This window comes from Macrobrachium nipponense, chromosome 8 (assembly GCF_015104395.2).
Source record: "Macrobrachium nipponense isolate FS-2020 chromosome 8, ASM1510439v2, whole genome shotgun sequence".
Classification (NCBI taxonomy): Eukaryota; Metazoa; Arthropoda; class Malacostraca; order Decapoda; family Palaemonidae; genus Macrobrachium; species Macrobrachium nipponense.
This window is the reverse complement of record NC_087203.1, coordinates 104,203,804-104,210,923: the sequence shown is the minus strand read 5'-3', so window position 1 is coordinate 104,210,923 and position 7,120 is coordinate 104,203,804.

The window sequence follows — 7,120 nt, the reverse complement described above, 5'->3', positions numbered from 1 at the left end:
GAGAGAGAGAGGAGTCTAGGGGCGAAATGAATAGTAAGCATCAAAAATAATGGGGATGTGATGAGTTGTTACGCCTGTATAGGATAAATGATGCTTCCCCGATGGGTTTTGTGTTTTGGCATCGCGCAATGAAAGCACCGCAATTTCAAGGTTCATATTCAGATGAGTTCCTATAAAGGGGGGAAAGAAACGAACAGAGAAGGGGGAGATATAGAAAACGGAAAATGGTATACGAATTATATTCTGAATGGTGACGTAAAAGTGGAACACAAATGAAGTATTACTTACTGGTGCTTTGTTATGATTCCTGCTTTGAATTCCTTTTTATTTTCCTTCCTTCTTTTCGTTTTAGGACTCAGAATAGTTCTTGCACAAGTTGCCTTTAAAAATAAATCACTTACACCCTTAAATTCTCATTGACCAAAGATTACTGCATATGTTTCATGAGAACAAACAAAGTAAAGGGGAGGTAATAGATACGCTAAGCCTGCAACGGAAAAGCAACGTTTATAGCCACTAACAAACTCACAGACAGACAGACACACACACACACACACACACACCGCACAGATATGGAGAAAAACCTCCCCTAAAAGTGACCTGCATCAGGAGTAAACCTCCATTACATCCCTCCCCCTTGACTAAATGAAGTATCTTGGTAATAATGGTAATACTGATATCTGCCTAATGTTTCCCACTTAACACTCTTCTGATAAATCTCAACCGGGACTATAAGAAGCAAAAAAGCATTCTATGCGATATCTAATACTTTTCAATCAAAGTTGTTTGCGTTCAATAGACAAATTAAATTTAATTGACGACAGTGAAAAAATCGTCGAGGTGAAAACGTGAATAATAAAAAACCGCTAGAACTTTACTTCTTTACAAGGTTATAAATTTAGTATAATTTATACAGAAACTAAAATGTCATAACAACAAGGAATTTCAAAATATGCGTTTAGTTGAAAAAAAAAATGTCAAAAAGAAAACCCAGATATGACTTTCTATAGTTTGGAAAAAAAAGTTAAAAAATACATTTTTTTTCCATACATTTGTTTAAAATGTAGAGAATGGACGCTTTCTTTATTCCAGTTATTTATTTATTTTTTACAGCGATAAATGATAGCTTATCTAAACTAATTTCAACGCCTAACCCCCTTCCCAAAAGAACGCCTGTCGACTTCTTTTGACGGTCTCATGGATGCGGTCTTCTGGACGGAAATAAAATGGTAGCGAGATCAACAGACCTGGACAAAATATGACAAAATAAAAGGGAAGCACAAAGAATGGGTGGTTGCTGGGATCCGAGAGAGAGAGAGAGAGAGAGAGAGAGAGAAAATTTTTCTTCACTTGCACTACTGTCAATGTAATTCGGTAACCGACACTGGCCCCTTCCCCCAATCAATAGGAGAAAAATAAGAAACAAATAAATAAATAATCTTGCACAAAAGATATTCGTGCATCTTAAAGGTGAATGAATGGCAAAAAAAGAGATAAATTTGATGAAAAAGAATCAAGAAAATCTTACTAAAAATAAATTACAATGAAAGAAACTCCTGCAACTACAAACGACCAAGGATTTAAGAAATGACCTTTGATTTGGAAAATATATAAAAGTATTAACATTCTTTCTACAAAATTCATCACATTTTAAAATAAAAACATGTATTTCACATTGAAGCGAACTATAAAGAGCAAGGGAAAGATAAAGTACACATACACATATAAACATGTGTGTGTGTGCGTGCGTCTATCAATAATGCTGGTGCGTATGCATATGAGCAGAATATCATTTCATACCAATTTTCAACGGAGCCATGTTCAAACTTCTTTAACGTCTTCTCCCAGCTTAAAAGTTTATATATTCTACCGAGGGAAATATAATTATTCGCTCAACTGCTTTTATAAATTAGCCTTCCCCATAAAAAAAGGTTAAGGAGAAAAAGAATGTTTGTCAAATGACTAATTTTCCCTCGAGAACTTTAGAATGTTTCTCTTTTTTGTAGATCAAAAGTTTCCTTAAAAAATGAAAGAGACAGCAGAAGAAATACTTCCAACTTTGCTCAATTTTTTTTAGTATTCTTGAATGTTTAACCGTGAAGGAATTCACCTTGCCAGGAAGGTGTTGCAATTTGCGAATTCTTCTTTAACCAAATTAAAAGAAAAAAGAGCATCAATAGTGTATGCGTTGAAGTCACTCCTCTTAAAAAAATGGACAGGTACAGCACTGGTAGAAAGTGGTGCTTCTTGTGTACTGTTGGGGATACTAGTACAGCGTGAAGGTTGGTAGGATGACCTACTACGACCTCGACTGCGTTTAAGCTTCTACCGCCAAGTCAACAGGATTTGGTATTTTCACTTACTTGGGGAGTAGGCCTACAAACTACTTGTTGGTGTTGTTGTTAAGGGGGTAGGAAAGCCCACCCTATGAAGAGCCTAAAAAGGTCTGAAAAAGGGTTGTTTCACGTTGAGTTAAAGATATAGGAATTTTAGGATAAGATATTTATGGTTTATTTATAGAATGAAAATGTAAAAAATAAATAATGTGCATGTTAAAACAGCAGAACCGCTATTTCTAATAAAATATAGCGTATTTATCTTAATTTTCGTTGGCGAAACAATGCTCTATTTGACTATAGATTTTAGCAGGTTTAAATTATTCGGTGTACTGAATTTAGGCTATGTTTCTGTTCGATAATTTTGTTTCCACTTCTAACTGAGAGCTATGAACGTCTTAGTTTGTGTCCTATTCATTTGATCTTTCTTGTTAGTGAGAGTATGAGTAGTACCAAGTATGAGTATTAATTACGAAGACCACTTCACTACCCGTCACTGCAATTAACCTAACCCACCTAAAACTCCTACCATTAGAAAAATATTAAATCAAGATTTTAACGATCACCACCGTCACTAGGCCGAAAATCAAACAAACGAATAAAGAGAGAGTAGGCGTAGCTGACAACGAACCGGTTAATTGGTAACTAAACCTCGAATAAATTAACAATGTATACCACACGACCCAATCCGTTGGAAGGTATCCACCCTTAAATTCCAAATTCAACTGGAAATCTTCTGTGACCCGGATTCCAACCACTAATCACAGAACCGTAATCAAGGCTCATAGAATCCGTTGACATCGATTCAGCTGCAACCGATAAAGGCCCTAACTCTTTAGCTCATGTGTTATCTACAGTTACAATGGAAATAACAAGGGAATCGTGGAAAAAAAATGCTAGGCAAATTACCATAAAATCTTATTTATGGAACAACCCCTTTTTTAAGAGATATGGTTTTATGATCTAAAAACACACACACACACACACTTATATATATATGTGTATATATATATATATATATATATATATATATATATATATATATATATATATATATATATATATATATATATATATATATATATTATTTACATGATGCATGATTTTACTGAGCCCATTTTGATCCTTGAAACAAAGCAGTTAATAGTACTAATGCGTGGAAGTAAATGAAATCGAAATTGCTATCGGTTTTTGTGTTTCCGTAGACTATCTGAACCCGCTACATAAATCCTCTTTGTGACACCAGTTATGCAACCAACTTCCATTATATCTATGATTGAAAGATATCACAAGAGATGAGAACTGACAATCATTTAGACAGTGACAGGTACGTAATGGGAAAACTCGTGACGCAATCGTTGATGGCATGGTCGCTGTAAACAAAAATAATGTGGTTTAATGGACATTTTTATATATTCAGACTACAAGTACTTAGAGATAGCTTATATAAACTAAAAGAAACTTTTTGTTCTTAATAACGTTGCATTGAAGGGTTGAGAATTTTAAGTATGTAATTATTAATGATAAAACCAACGCTAGTTTTAGAGAACCTGTTTTGTTTGTTCGTATGGTGTTTTTACGTTGCATGGAACTAGTGGTTGTTCAGCAACGGGACCAACGGCTTTACGTGACTTCCGAACCACGTCGAGATTGAACTTCTATCACCAGAAATACACATATCTAACCACTCAGTGGAATGCCCGAGAATCGAACTCGCGGCCACTGAGGTGGCAGGCCAAAACCATACCGATCACGCCACTGAGCCACTTTAAAAAAACCTGTTAGAAGAAGAAAATTGAGAGGGAGACAGAATTACATGGAGAGATAAAGTGAGGAAGATATGCAGGGAAGAGGTTTGGTGGAGGATGATGCTTTTGATAGAAGGCAGTGGAGGAGAGGCGCATCAGGCAACCGACCCCTTAATGTAGGGATAACGGGTGGGAAAGAAGGGGCGATGGCAGGATAAGGCCAGTCTCTGCATGTATGCAGACTAAATTTTGAACACTACATGTTAATCCCAGTGTGATACCTTCAACTGAATGCTCAGACCACAGTCTATAACTGCCATATAAAATTTTAATCGTACCAAGTAGCTTGTAACTTTTAATATCTAAGAACTTATAGCTTACTATACATGACCTTTCGTCACGCAGAAAAACTGATTCTTCTTAATAAAACCCAGTCCCATTCAGAGCTTCAGCGATTTCTGCTTACAAAGTCACTTCCTTGTATTGATGTTATGAAGTCAGGTAACTCGCCATCAATCAATTAATCCACTGTACTGAATACTCTCTCGCTAGATATGAAATCTATTGTTTCAGGAATCATTTCGATAAAATGCTGCGAGATATGTATTGCGACCAGCAATTGAAATGATGAAAACTTTTAAACAATACTCGGATGGCTTGCAACCCGAGATTTCAAAGCCTTCTATCGGGGCAACAATACTGGTTGAAATCCTTAGCTAATCACTTCTAAAAACACAGGAGGAACATAGGAAGAGGAAAGAATGAATCTATGAACATATTGCATACATTATACCAGGCTTACTATACATAACTAAGGAATAATGAAGACTGCAGCTGTGGTTCAATTAGAGGGCATATATAACGTCGTATGACATATTCTCTCTGTCTCCAAATGAGACCTTGAAGGGAAATGTTAAAACAATGGTGTAAGCGACCCCCCAAGAAATTTAGTTACGAATGGCGAAAAAAAACAACACTGACAGACACACACACACACACACAAACACACACGCACGCACAAAGTGTGTATGTGTACGTGTGTGTTTTGCTTATTTTATGATATTTTTTCTAATTTACATAACTCTAAGATTTACGTAACCTGAAGTAAAGCGAACATAGGGGCATCACTTAAGCTTTGTCATTTCTAAACAAAGTACAACAACAAGAGAATGGGAAATATAGCCAGATAATATTAAATTATTTATTATTATTATTATTATTATTATTATTATTATTATTATTATTATTATTATTATTATTACACTCATCCGAAACGGCGACCCCATATAAAAAATAGGGAAAAAGCTGGGAAGAAGAAGAGATTATTATTATTCTTATTATTTTATTATTATTATTATTATTATTAAACAGAATAATAGTAATCATCATCAGTATTACCATCTTGATAATATAAAATAATAATAATAACTCGTACAGTCATCTTGTGACAGTGGAAGACCTTGGAGTAAAAATGGGCCATACATCTCGGCTGACGTAAGTTTTACGACGATAATGTTGACAGATGATCCTGTGTCGCGGGACACTAACTCAGACTAATAGGGTTCTATTTACCTTCTTTCAATGTTGCCCGTTTCAGTTAACAACCACGTTGGTATCATACTTGAGCTTCCTGGCAAGGTCTTCAGAGAAAATTATGCAGGCAAAGCTTGAGAGAGAGAGAGAGAGAGAGAGAGAGACGAGAGAGAGAGAGAGAGAGAGCTCAGTATGCAGACCCAAAATTGAAGTAATATACAGATTATTAGTGATTCAAGTTCGGATGACAATCAACTTTGAGAGAGAGAGAGAGAGAGAGAGAGAGAGAGAGAGAGAGAGAGAGAGAGAGAGAGAGAGAGACACAGTATGCAGACCCAAAATTGAAGTAATAAACATAGTTATTGGTGATGGAAGTTCGGCTGACAATCAACTTTTACTTCTTATATACTGGTAAAATATTTCTATCATTTATCCCTCAACTGGATAATACAGATGGACAATGTAGGCGTTTTCTCAACATTACTGTACTGGGAGCAACACTTTCTTCATAAGCAATATCACTTCTCTAGCTCATTTCGAAAGGCTATGATAATAAATTTCAAAGCAAATGATGCTTCATACACGAAATCAACTTTGAACTTAAATTCCAGTTCACAATTCTATATGTTGCCAACTTTCAAAAGCAGTTAAATATGTACATTATCTCAGAATAACTGACTTCCCAAATTTATTCTCATCCATTAGCCACAAGCAGATTAAAAAAAACATGACACTTGTTGATAGGTGTCACCTGAAGATATGAAAGGTAAGATAAAATTTGCATCTTAGCCATAGAATAAGCAACATCATTACTACGCTTGCTCACATGCACTAGGTCTAATTTCCAGACAGAATTCCTGGGAAAATCTGCTGGATGTCAAGGAGGCAGAGAGCCCAACTAATTTCTAAAGTGAATCATCTCGTTAAATTCTGCTTTGGCCTTTCCAAAAGCATTGTATGTCCACAGGTATCTTTCCCTAAACTCAAAGTATTGACAGCGGACCACAAGGCAAAAGTAAAATCAATCGCAGCAAAAAAAAAAAAAAAAACTTCGCAAGAAATCAAATGGGTCTATGAATAAATCAATGAAGATTACGGGAGGAAAAAAAATTTATGATACAAGATCATAATTGAACAGGTTTAAAAGACAAAACAATGACTGCAAGGCAGCCTGTAATAGTATTAAGCTAAGTATATCTAATTTACCAGACTACTGAGCTTGATTAACAGCTCTCCTAGGGATGGCCCGAAGGATGAGATATCTTTACGTGGCTAGGAACAATTGGTTACCTAGCAACGGGACCTTACAGCTTATTGTGGGATCCGAACCACATTATATCGAGAAATTAATTTCTAATCACCAGAAATAAATTCTTCTGGTTCTTCGTTGGCAGAGCGGGGAAATTGAACTCAAGAATACGGAATCGGTAGGCGAGCACGTAACCCATTCGTCCAACGAGGAACTTTGTGATGATAGTAATTACAGTACAGGGATTTGTAGAA